Source organism: Bison bison, unplaced genomic scaffold, assembly GCF_000754665.1.
Source record: "Bison bison bison isolate TAMUID 2011002044 unplaced genomic scaffold, Bison_UMD1.0 scf7180017864146, whole genome shotgun sequence".
In the NCBI taxonomy this organism is placed as follows: domain Eukaryota; kingdom Metazoa; phylum Chordata; class Mammalia; order Artiodactyla; family Bovidae; genus Bison; species Bison bison.
The window spans coordinates 5,690,299-5,703,351 of NW_011494718.1; the positions used below are offsets into that span (position 1 = coordinate 5,690,299).

General features: G+C 38.9%; 1 protein-coding gene across 6 annotated transcripts in view; it reads left to right on the plus strand.

Annotated features, from left to right (window-relative positions):
• Positions 1-2,376: 2,376 nt before the first annotated feature.
• The window catches only part of SH3D19 (SH3 domain containing 19), a 110,092-nt gene continuing 99,415 nt past the window's right edge, over positions 2,377-13,053 (plus strand). For 3 of the 6 annotated variants that reach the window (XR_825339.1, XM_010840753.1, XM_010840755.1), the window contains exons 1-2: positions 2,378-2,602; positions 4,359-4,398. The gene's annotated coding sequence lies outside the window, so the exon portion shown is untranslated. Of the gene's footprint in view, positions 2,603-3,541; positions 4,277-4,358; positions 4,399-13,053 lie in introns of those variants that run through there. The other 3 variants (XM_010840756.1, XM_010840754.1, XM_010840757.1) reach the window with 3 other exon arrangements.

A 13,053-nucleotide genomic window follows, 5' to 3' on the forward strand; every position in this document is an offset into this window, starting at 1 on the left:
AATAACATAAACTATTCATGTATCATCCCAAGCTGGAATGTGTAAGTAATGCTTGGAAATCTGATGCATAATCCCTTCACAAATAATAGTCATTCTAAAGAGAAATATTAGCAGTCCAACATGAAATACAAGAGAGATTCCTACTTGATTTTGAGTGTGTCTATGTATTTTCACTCCTGGGGACTGAGTCTTCCCACTAACTTCAAAGAATGACTTAGGATCTTTTTTTGCCCACTTGAGTTAGTAATATAAGTCCTGACCCAATGGGGTTTGATTTTTCCCTCCAGTTAATTGATTAGAGCCAGATCCTCAAAGCCCACATTTGTTAGAGTAGATTCTACTAAGTTCTGAGTTGGCTGTTTTAATCAAAGCAAAAGAGGACATCTGCATTTTTTTCATCTTCATTTCAAAGTGTTATATTATTAGATTCAGAATCACCCTGAATAATTAGCATCAGTAGAATCTGTCTCTCCATTTCCAAAAAGCTGTCCCTGCCAGTATCAGGACCTATTTCTACAATGGGGTATAACATCTAAATGTATAAACACTGCGATCCTGAATGTCCAGATTACTCAGGACCAGGAGTCATCAAGGCAGGAAAATGTGGTCACCTGGAGCGCTCAGACCCGTGGAGGCTCCCCAGTGCTGTCCTGATTCTTGGCCCTCTTGATGTGCCCATTGTTTCCTCGGTTGTCCCTACACCATCCACGCATGCACCGTCTTGAACACCCTTTGCACCAGTTCTGCCTGTGTTCTGCCTTTGTTGTTCTTTCAGGGTGTTCTTCCATTTCCTCAATTATCTTTATTAACCAGGAGACTTGGATGAGAGGGAGCAGGAAATCTAAGGTCTCTCTCTGTCTCTTGCATGGCGTGTATGTGCGTGTGTGTGAGAGAGAGAGAGTGACTTGAACCTACAAAGCTGTACACTTGCACACAGCCGTCCAGCCATGCTAACTTTCACCTTGAAAGTATACTGCCAGGCTGCTCAGCCCCTGGAGCTATTGCATTGTCCACAGGAAATGTGCAGCGTGGGGTAACTAAATTTTAGAGTTAGGCCATTCTGTTTTTGAATTTATTTTTAATTGAGGATAGTTGCTTTGTAATATTGTGTTGGCTTCTGCCAATGAAAATTGAAACTACAATAGGGTATCCCCTCACACCTGTCAGAATGGCTGTCTTAAAAAAAAAAAATCTACAAACATCAAATGCTGGAGAGGGTGTGGAGAAAAGGGAACCCTCTTGCACTGTTGTTGGAAATGTACATTGATGCAACCACAATGGAGAACAGTATGGAGATTCCTTAAAAAATTAGGAATAAAACTACCATATGACCCAGCAATCCCGCTACTGGGCATATACCCTGAGAAAACCATAATTGAAAAAGGCCATTCTTATTTTTAATAACTTTTCTGTGTGGAAATGGTGAGGCTTTGGGCTAGTAAGTTATCTAAGTATGTAAAGATTTGGGAAGATTTGCAAATATTTTCTCTCATAATTATTTAAAACTTAGAACTCTGAAAAATTGGGGGGGAAATGCTAAGGAATACTTGATTTGAAATAAATGGAAACCATACGCTTAAAGCACTGTCTATAGTCAAGATGGAGTGTCCGTGTTTGCTATAGATCTGTCCTCATTTTTCCTAAGGGAATTTTAATCCAAATGTTTTATTATCGTTGGCAAGATCCAGATTCTGAATCTGCCCTCAGTGCTTTGTTTTGTTCAGTCTCAGCTTTTGGATCAAAATAACCACTTATTATTTTGCCAGAAATTCAGCATTAACACTAATGTATTTCTTGACAATTGCACAAGTCTGGGCTGTCATGAGAATTACTTTGCTTAAAATAAGTATGTTAAAATGCAGACACACAGCATGCACACATACGTATTTATATGTTTTCAAGCTAAGAGACGGCTCATGGAAAAATGTGAAGTCCAGTTATTTGTGTAGTTTAAGAAAAAAGAGTAAGCCAAGAACATGAATCTTAATTTGTTTTCCATTGCCAAGAGCCCAGATGAGGGAATACTGTAAGTAATGGATAATTTACCGTTACCCTCAAATTATCAAATATATGGGTCTTAGGAGTAACATGTTATAAGCACTGTGTATGCGTATTTATGTGGAAATGTAACACATGTACACTAAGAGTGGATTTGGGAGGAAAGGTTTAAAATGTCCTCCAACAGATTATCAAGTTATTTTCTCCAATTTTAATTACTTCTCCATAGGGAAGTACAGTGTGAAGGTATTTGTATTTTCTTAGAGCAGAAAGTATTAGAATGTTGGTAGAATTTCCTGTTTTAACCAAGAATGAAGGAGAACTATGAGCCATTTGCTTCCTGAATGGCTGCATTCCAGCTGTGCGGACTGATCACACACATCTGCCAATCAGAACAGGCCTGGAGGGAACCTTGGAGGCTGAGTCTTGTTTACATGCATCGTTTCTGCATCGTGACTCTGTTTCTCCCCTCCTCCTGTGTGTTGTATGTCTAGGAGGATTTGTAGGGGAATTCGCTATTACGCGCCTAAATAAGCTGTATGAAACTAAGACACCAGCCACAGCAAACTGTATTTCGGGCAGACTTAGCTCATCTTAGTTACAGGTAAGAGTTGTTACTTTGTTACGAGGATAGCTGAATGTGCATCTAGTTTCTGGCTTTACTTTGAGACAGTATACTTTACTTTTGTTAGCAAAACTAACAGGCTAAAAGCTGAAGAGGAACAGTCAAAAAATCGGAACATGTGCGCTGTATTCCTGACTTTAAATTTTATAGTACTCAACAAATGAAAAACTAGATTTTTATTTAGCGGAGGGGTAAACCAAGTTAAATTAAAAGTTTTAAAAGTGGCAGTAACACTAAGTCACTGTGTAGAGAAATTGGAACCAGAAGCATATTAACCTCATGTGTCTGGGAGAGCCTTGTAGCTAAACAAATATGTTTTATTGTGGATCTTTCTCCTTGTCAGTGTTTCAGAGAACAGTATCTTCCTGTGTGCTAACTCCTTGGTTTAAAAAGACATTTCTTTTTTATTAAGTATTCAGAAAGAATTTATACTTAACTATGTAAATCTGATTCATTTCCTTTTGTAATTTTTTCATAAAATTTCTTCAGAACTTTTAGAGAATGTTTTCGTTATCTTTATGCTGCTGCATCAGCAGTAAAATTAAGGGGGTAAGAAAGGATTCCAGTCTAATCTTTGTTTAGCCATTAAATTGTATCATGTTAGTGTTAATTCAGAAGATAGTTTAGAAAACTACCTTTTGATAATCTTGCATAGGATTTTTAAAAGTCCTTCTATAGGATTTTATTGTGGTTTTACCCATTGCTTGCTTGCTTTTTTTTTTTTTAACCACTGCTTTCTGTTGTTAGTTTTTTCATAACACTGCTATCTTTCTACTTCATTTATTTATTTTTAAGCATGTACTGAAGTAAAAATCATTACTCAAAAAAAAAAGCACAACCTGTGGGTTTTGTGGTTCTTTCTCTTATATATAATAGTTTTCAGGTTGATGAAGAACATTTTAGAGTAGTACGTAGAGGCACTTCTAAAAATGACTAGCAGCTAGGCTCTGGCCTCTTATTCTGTAGCAGGATTTCTCCATTTTAACGCTGTTGACGTTTTCGGTGAGGTTATTCTTTGTTGTAGTGGTTAGTAGCGTCCCTGGTCTCTACCCGCCAGATGCCAGTAGCTCCCTCCTCCTGAGCTGTGACAACCACAGACCGTTTCCTGGCATTGCCAGGTGTCCCCCTGGGGAGGAGGAGCAAAATCGCTCCTGGTTGAGAACCACTGCCCTGTAGCCCGTGAGACCTAATTTCCTGTGAAACATGGAAACCCAACTTCTGAAGAGTTCTGGGTGATAGAGAGTTAAGGAGGAGGCTGTGCTGGTCTCAGTGTATTTGCAGATGTAGCTGACTGCTCATTTCTTTCCCCTCCCCATCCTGTTAGATGCTTTTGCCAACCATGATTCATGGAATGATTTTTTTGAGCTGAGTAATTTGTGGCTTTTCAGTTTCCTTACTTTCTTTCCTTAGCTAAACTTGTTTTGGTTTTAGCAAAGTGTTTAAAACAGCAAAGATCTTTGAAAATGAAATAATACGTGTAATGATATATTTTCTAAGTAGATGATTTTTAACAAACTGTAAAAACTTTATATGCCTGTCCTTCTTTGTATCTTTCATAACTCCTCTGTCAGACAAATCCTCTCAACTCTGAAGGAGAGCCTTATGTAGGGGAAGACACAGCAACCTTTGAACAGCCCTTTGTGAAATCTGATGGTATGGCAGCTGGTATTTAAGAACTTCTTTTCTAAGACTCCTAAAGAGCATTTTAAAATGTGACTTTCTTCTTTCTTTACAGATCGAAACGAACGAAATAAACCAGAGCATCGTTCTTCAAGGTATGAATTTATAGTTATTTAATAACTCTGTATAAAGCTTCTCTTTTAGGAAATATTATTTGGAAGAAGTGCAAGTGTCCCTTTTTGAAACACTGTATACTTGGAATCTTCCGTGGCCCTCAGGCTTCACAAGGGAAATACTGTTCATTCTCAGAACATTCTTTATAAAATTATTGACTACCTGGAAGACATGTTTTATTTTGAGAATTTGTATCAGTGACAGGTATATTTTTACAGAAAATTATTTTATCCCTGTTTCTTTTCTTCTGTGGTTTATTTCCCTCCACTTTCTTTAATTGGTATTTTTATAAATGTGTACTGCTTTTTTCTAATTATGTATAAAGCTACCATGGGCTTATAGAAATTTAAAAATTATTTTTTAAAGTAGAAATCATTAAAAAAAAAACAATGTCTTTCATCAACTGGAAATGGATGGCTACTGCTAAAAATTTGATGTAATTAATTCTTTCTAGAGCTTATCGGTATAAATATATATATATATATATTGCAGTTGAATTCTTTAAGTTCTGACTAGACAGTTTTGAATGGCCAGGAAGGTTCTGCCCCTTCAGCCCCTTATTCACGCTGAGAAGCGTGTCCTGTGAGAGCTTCACCAACACTGAAGAATGTGTTTGAAACCCTTGTCAAACTTAAGGGATGGAGGGGGCTCAGATGGTAAAAAGTCTGCCTGCAGTGTGGGACACCCAGGTTCAACCACTGGGTCGGGAAGATCCCCTGGAGAAGGGCAAGGCAACCCACTCCAGTAGTTTTTCCTGGAGAATCCCATGGACAGAGGAGCCTGGGGGGCTACAGTCCTGGGGATCACAAGGAATTGGACATAACTGAGCAACTAATACTTGTCAGACTTATATGTGGAAATTGTCTAACTTCCACTCTCTAGGCAAGAATGACAGATCTTTTTTTTTTGTTTTTTAACCTAGTTCTGTGAAGGATTGTAGCTTTTTAATATCATTTTCACCTTATTCCACATTTCCTCACTTTTCCTTTGTATTTTATATTGTGATAGTGTGATAGTGTTATTAGTTGCTCAGTCGTGTCTGACTCTCTTCGACCCCTTGAATTATAGCCCACCAGGCTCCTCTGTCCATGGAATTCTCCAGGCAAGAATACTGGAGTGGGTTGCCATTTCCTTCTCCAGGGGATCTTCCCAACCCAGGGGTCGAACCCAGATCTCCTGCAATGCAGGCAGAGTCTTTACCATCTGAGGCACCAGGGAACGTCCAGTACGTTTTGCAGAGATTGTCAATCAGAGTAAGTTACTGAGATCTAATCTGTGAGGAAAATACAGCTAAGTATTTGGGATGTAAGGTAGTTTTTTGGGGGAGGAGTATAATTCACATACATTAAAATTCACTCTTTTCGGTGTATGCTTCTATGAGTTTTGACAAACACATACAGTTAGATAGCCATAATCATAGAAAAGTGTGTAAGATTGATATTTTTAATACTTAAAAAGTAATAGAAAAAAGAATGTAAGAGGACTTTGTCAGCATGCCTGACTGTGAGTGACATAAAGTTGAAAGGGTAAAAAATACTTAGGATGATAAGACCAGGATCCATAAGACCCCTGACATACTGAAGATTTGACTGAATTAAGAATAAGAGTTTTAATTGGAACAAATGTAAATCCTTATCCCTACGGCTGAAAAATCAATGGAGCATGAAGCAGTAGGGGAGAGGTGACTTAACAATATTTTTGAAAAAACCTTGAGAGTTTAATTCTTCATAAATTCATCATGAGGGGAGTTCCCTGGTGGCTGAGGGGTTAGGATTCTGGGCTCTCACTGCCATGGCCCAGGTTCAGTCCCTGGTCAGTGAACTGAAATCCCTCATGCTCCACAGCACAGCCAACAAGAACAAAATAAATCAATCCGTTTATTAAGAGTCAAAAATTTCGTGTTGTTGCCTCCACCGCCCCCAAAAATGTCAGCATTGATTTAATTATGCTGAAAGACCTGTAATGTCCAGTATAAGAAAGTGATAGCTCTAGACCATGCTTTTGATACGCTATTCAATTCTGGGCCCACTAGGCGCTGAGAAATCGAAGTGTGCGTTGCACTGGCTCTGTCGATATTACTTGAGGTACTTAAAAGCAGAATCCTATTATCTACTCCAGAGATTCTCATTCAGTAGGTGTGGAGTGAGTAGATCATGGGAATCTGTATATTAAAGAAGTAGCGGGTGATTCTGATGGAGAGCCAGGTTGGGAAGCACTGGGATAGAGGACCACAGCTGAGTTGGGAGAGGGAAAGTGACAGAGAAGAGCTGGGTAGAAGTCAAAGCTAAGTCACAGGAAGACTTGTTTAAGGAATTGGGAGAAGTTAGCCATGGTTTGGAAGTTTGGGAAGGGGTATAAGACAGAAATAACTGGATTCAAACACCTGAAGGGCTGTAGAAGAGACTAGCAAAATTGTTCTCATAATTGCTCTTCCCAGCATTAGCTCCCAATTGCTAGGAAGAACCAGGGATCCTCGGAGGAATAGCTAATCCGAGATCCTGGAAAAGGGAAAGTCCGGGTAAGCCTGGACCCTACTGATAGGAAGGTAGGAAGTGCTCAACCAGTGGGGTCATGTCAAAAAGGCCTAGGGGGCAGCTTCAAGAGGCTCCAATTAACCAAATCTGGGACAATTTGAGTAGCAAAAATTTTAAATGACAATAGATTCTAACACATTGGATTTTTAAAAATCCAAATAGAAGAAGAAATACTTAAGTTTTTAATTATAAAGGGAAAAATGTACCTTTGTCAGTGAAGAGATCTGGTGATCACATTCTTAATCAAGTGGTCAACTTGTATGCCTATCACCATCTGTCTCACTCTCAGGTGAGACAACCTGACATTCTGTGACTCCAGCTGATGCTTAGCAGTGCACATAGATACCATTTATGGAATAGGAACCCTGGCCAAAAAAAGGTAATATGAAAAATACAAAAAGGCTAGAAAGATATTTCAGATTTTAAAAGACTATGGTTTGTTTTTTTTTTAATCTGGAATTTAAAAATCCAGATTTAAAAAAAATGCTTTGGGGATAATTAAGAAAATTTAAGTATGAACTTTATTTTAGATTTTTTGGTTAATATTTCTTTGATTAGGTGTATATAGGAAAGCTGTTATGTGGGAGAATATCCTTATTCTTAGGAGATGTAAGCAGATGTATTAGGGGTGACACAGGCTTATGTTTGCAGCATACTCTCAAATAATTCATGAACATTAAAAAACAGCAAGGTATAACAGTAAATACAGGAAAACATTAATAATTGGTGAATGGATGAAACATATATATGGGTGTTCACTGTACTATTCCTTTAGCTTTTCTGTAGACTTGAAATTTTCACAAGAAGTAGTAGAGGAGGGAATCTGGAGAAGGGGATGGCAGCCCACTCCAGGATTCTTGCCTGGAGAATCCCCACGGCCAGAGGAGCCTGGCGGGCCGCAGTCCACGGGTCACAGAGAGTCGGACCTGACTGAGCGACTAAGCACACACACAGTGAGGGAATGGGTCTGTATGTTCCGTGTTGTCCTGGGGGTAAAATATACATCTGTGGGCGCAAAGTTGAGAGAGCGGATTTCTGCACAATGTGAGGAAGGATTTCCAGACGTAGCAGGTCAAGGATGGAATGGAATCTGTGGGGGACACTGTCAAGGAAAAGCTGGACAAGCTAGTGAAGGGGATAAAATGGAGAAGTTTCACGCATAGCTAAATCATGATTCTAGACGGCTCCAGCCCTTGCTCATTCAATAGCCGATAATATTTGTTGAGAGACCCTAATCCAGGCTCAGGATACAGCAGAAAACAAGGAAAGGTCTCCAGCTTTGTGGAGCACAGAGTGCTCATTGTTTGGGATTTACATTCCCGATCGCTCACGTCAGGATCCAAGTCTTTGTACTTCTGCTTCAGGCGGTGCTCATGGTACTCAGCCTTCAACCTCTAATTTATACTTTCAGGCCCTCCAGGACTGTGATACTGGTCTTGGTAACATGCCTGGTTCACAGTAAGCACTTAATAAACAAAATTTTGAATAAATGTCAGATGTAGTTCGAAGAGAGACAGGGAATGCCAATATTTTTTCCTTGCTAACTGGAAAGAACCTGACTCTCAAAAGCTTGCCCAGGACTGCTGTTGAGTGCTTGTTACTACAGCAGAGAGGAGTACGCCCTGTAAGAAAGAAGTGTTTTCCAGGAAAGGCAGTGTCCTCTGTCTGAGGTGTCTGCCGAGTCTGGCAGTGACCTGCTCTTCCCCTGCTGTCCTTAGCTGAGCAGGGCCACCCTGCCAGCCCAGCAGTGCATCAGCCAGATTAATACCTGCTGCATCAACAGGGCAGAGGGGAGAAAATATAAACAAAAGGCACTTAATTTTGGTGTGCTTTTTGGTTCTCCTCAGGCCACTTGGCAGCAAGAACATGGGCTCAATGCCCAGCATGCATAAGAGAGATGGCATTTCTTTGGTTTGTGTTTTTATAAGGCCAAATACTCCTATAGCTTTCACAGTGAGAGGTGAATAAATCTGGGACGGCTGCCTGTTCTTTCATTTCAGTGCTGAAATAAAAAGGAAAGTAAAACTTTTGTCAAGTTAAAGGAAAAGTTTTATTAGGTATAGGTCAACACTAAGACCCCAAGCTAAAAAAAGCATCCCTTAAGCATTTCTGAGAGGCTTGCTGGGTGCTTTTTGATTGGTTTGTTTTGTAGAAGTCAGAAATATCTGAATTCTTGTCTTTTCCTTGTTAGTTTAAATTTACCATTTCCCAAATTGATGTCCCATGGAACTTTCTTTGTAGGATATTAATCAGTATGCAAGAAGTAAATAATTACTGCATGAAAAAATTTGGAAATGGTGAGTTAAAACAAAATTAGACATATTTCTTTACTGAGGGTCTTTGATATACTGAAATGCATTATAAAACTCCAAGTGAGAAACTTACTATAGAGGATTTTTTAAATTTGTCTGAATTTATAACTTCCTTTCCCAGACACAGGTACTAATAGCATCTAGAAAAATGTACTATGGAATGGCAGTTGGGAAACTAATTGAGAGGGAAGTAGGAGCTAAAGATAATAAAGTTAAGCCCTGTGGTAATCAGTGCCAGCAATGGAAAATTAGGAACTTTTTTTACTGCCCCAGCAGGTCTGGATAATAGGACCCAATGACTTATGGTGACTGAAAAATAAGCTACTTTGTCTTAAAGGTTTTACATACTGCAAGGAAATAATTTATAGCAGAAAAAATAAGGCAGCAGAACAGAGAACCCTTAATCTGTTTCTCAGAAATTATCATTTGAATCTTAGTCTTTTTTAAAGCCTTTGATACCTGTTTATAAAGTTTGATGGAATTTCAGGAAAATTCACAAAAATTATTTAAAAATTAGACCAAAATAAAATTTTCTAAAATTTATAAGGAAGAACAAGAATAGCCAACTTTGAAGATCAAAACTGGGAAATGGACTCTTGCAAGCAATTAAGACTTGTTTTGTCAGTGGAGAAACTGGTCAAGGGAACAGAACGCAGAGCCCAGCAAAGATACACATGGGCTTCCCAGGGGGCGCGAGTGGTATATGGAACCTGCCTGCTAATGCAGGAGACATGAGATGTGGGTTCTATCCCTGGGTCAGGAAGCTCCCCTGACAGAGGAAGTGGCTCCCCCACTCCAGTATTCTCACCAGGAGAATCTCATGGACAGAGGAACCTGGCCAGCTACAGCCCGTAGGGTCACAAAGAGTTGGATACGACTGAGCGTCTGAGCACAGCACGCACGGTTCTGTCCGGTGCTGTGATGGAGCTGGCAATATGGGTCAGTGGGGAAAGTGCACAGGTTATCAAGTGCTGCAAGAACAATTGATTACCTGTATTAAAAAAAATTCTAGATGGAATTTGATTTATTTTATCATGTGAGGTAGAATCTAAATACATAAAAGTAAAACATTTTGAGGAAATACATGAGAATATCTTTATGATGCTGGAGTAGGGGAAAAGTTTTTAAACAAGTAGAAACCACAAAGAAAAAGATGGACAAATTTGACTATGTGAAACTTTAAAACTTATGCACATGAAGACAGCAAAAGCATGTGAAAAGACAAGTTGTTACCGAAATACACACAGGCAACAGTGGTTAGTGTCTAATATAAATACACATCAGAAAGAAAAAGACAAATAACTCAGTAGAATAGGGGCAGGGAGCTCAGAAAAGATGAATCCTAAGAAGCCTTAGCTTGCTAATGCTAAGATGTGTACCAATGTGATGATGAGATATCATTTCACTTCCATTGAGTTGGTGCAGAAATCTCAAAGATTGACAATTACAAGTGTGTGAGAGAATAATTTGATACAGCATATTTAGAGAGTAACTGAGCACTGTATGGTAAAGTTAGAAATGCCCAGACCATATAACCCAGCAGATATTAAGTACCCCAGAGAAATACTTTCACTTATGCCAAAGGAACTACGTACAGGAATGTTGAGAGTAGCACTCCTTGGACTGAGGGAACTGCAGCTTTATGGGACAGCTTATATAAATCTCAAAAACAGAATTTTGGATGATAAAAGTAAATTGTAGGAAACTGTATCCAGTCTCCTGGGATAAACCATAATGAAAAAGAATGTTTTACAAAAGAATATATAATATATATGTGTAAAATTGAGTCACTTTTGCTGTATAACAGAGATTGGCACACCGTTGTATTGGGTTGGCCAAAAAGTTCGTTTGGATTTTTCCATAACATCTTATGAAAAACCCAAATGAACTTTTCGGCCAACCCAATAAATCAACTATATATCAAATAAAAACAAAAAAAGCAAGTCATAATAGAAAGAGAGCTCAGTATGATACCATATATATAAACCAGAAGTCAGCACATGGGCCAAATCTGGCCTGCCACCTATTTCTGTAAATAGTTTTATCGGACCTCAGCCACGCCCATTTGTATGCATGCTATCTATGGCTGCTTTCCATCACTACAGCAGAGCTGACTAGTTACAACAGAGGCCACAGGGTCCTCAAAGCCTCTGACCCCTTATAGAAAAAGTTTGTCAACTCCAAATACAAAAAATAGTTTGCTGATTCCCTTTGTCGTAGGTGAAACACAAGCAGCATATTCTTTATTGTATATTTTTATGGCTACATATATATATATTTTTATATGAATATGTGTACCTTTAAAGTAAAAGTATGGTGTGTCAGTCTGGATGGGAGGAGAGTTTGGAGGAGAATGGATACATGTATATGTATGACAGAGTCCCTTTGCTGTTAATCTGGAACTATCACAACATTGTTAGTTAGCTGTACTCCAATACAAAATAAAAACTTTAAAAAGTAAACTAAAAGTATAAAAAAGGTACATATGGAAGTGATAAATAGTGAATTTAGGACATTGCTTATCAAAGGAATGGATGAGAAAGGGGTACACAGGGAGCGTCAGGTGTATATTAATGGCTCAGTTTTGGGCTTCGTTTATCTAAACTCTTTTTGAATCCTGAAAAATTTCATAATTAATTTTGAAAACCTTTAAGAAGACTTTCTTGAATTCTGTGGCACCAATAATGGTGTTTTTACAGGAAAGGAGCATAAAATTGAGTGAAATTTTCTTTGATTATTTCTGAAAGAAGAAAATAAAAAGGAAGAAGTAATTGAGAGTGTTAAAAAAAAAACATGATCAAACACTGTTCCCATTTCTATTCATAGTCTACACCTGTAGTTCCCTCTACTCTGTTCAGTTTAGTTGCTTAGTGGTGTCCGACTCTTTGCAACCCCATGGACTGCAGTATACCAGGCCTCCCTGTCCATCTACCAACCCCTGGAGTTTACTCAAACTCATGTCCATCGACTTGATGATGCCATCCAACTGTCTCATCCTCTGTCGTCCCCTTCTAATCCCATCTTCAATCTTTCCCAGCATCAGGGTCTTTTCAAATGAGTCAGGTGGCCAAAGTATTGATGTTTCAGCTTTAGCATCAGTCCTTCCAATGAATATTCAGGACTGATTTCCATTAGGATTGACTGGTTGGATCTCCTTGCAGTCCAAGGACTCTCAAGAGTCTTCTCCAACACCACAGTTCAAAAGCATCAATTCTTCATGCTCAACTTTTTTTATAGTCCAACTCTCACATCCATACATGACCACTGGAAAAACCATAGCCTTCACTAGATGGACCTTTGTTGACAAAGTAATGCCTCTGCTTTTTAATATGCTGTCTAGATTGGTCATAACTTTCCTTCCAAGAAGTAAGCATCTTTTAATTTCATGGCTGCAGTCACCATCTGCAGTGATTTTGGAGCCCAAAGAAATAAAGTCTGTCACTGTTTCCCCATCTATTTGCCATGAAGTGATGGGACCGGATGCCATGATCTTAGTTTTCTGAATGTTGAGCTTTAAGCCAACTTCTTCACTCTCCTCTTTTACTTTCATGAAGAGGCTCTTTAGTTCTTCTTCGATTTCTGCCATAAGGGTGGTGTTACCTACATGTCTGAGGTTATTGATATTTCTCCCAGCAATCTTGATTCCAACTTGTGCTTCATCCACCCCAGCATTTCTCATGGTGTACTCTGCATAGAAGTTAAATAAGCAGGGTGACAATAAACAGCCTTGACGTACTCCTTTCCCGATTTGGAACCAGTCTGTTCCATGTCCAGTTCTAACTGTTGCTTC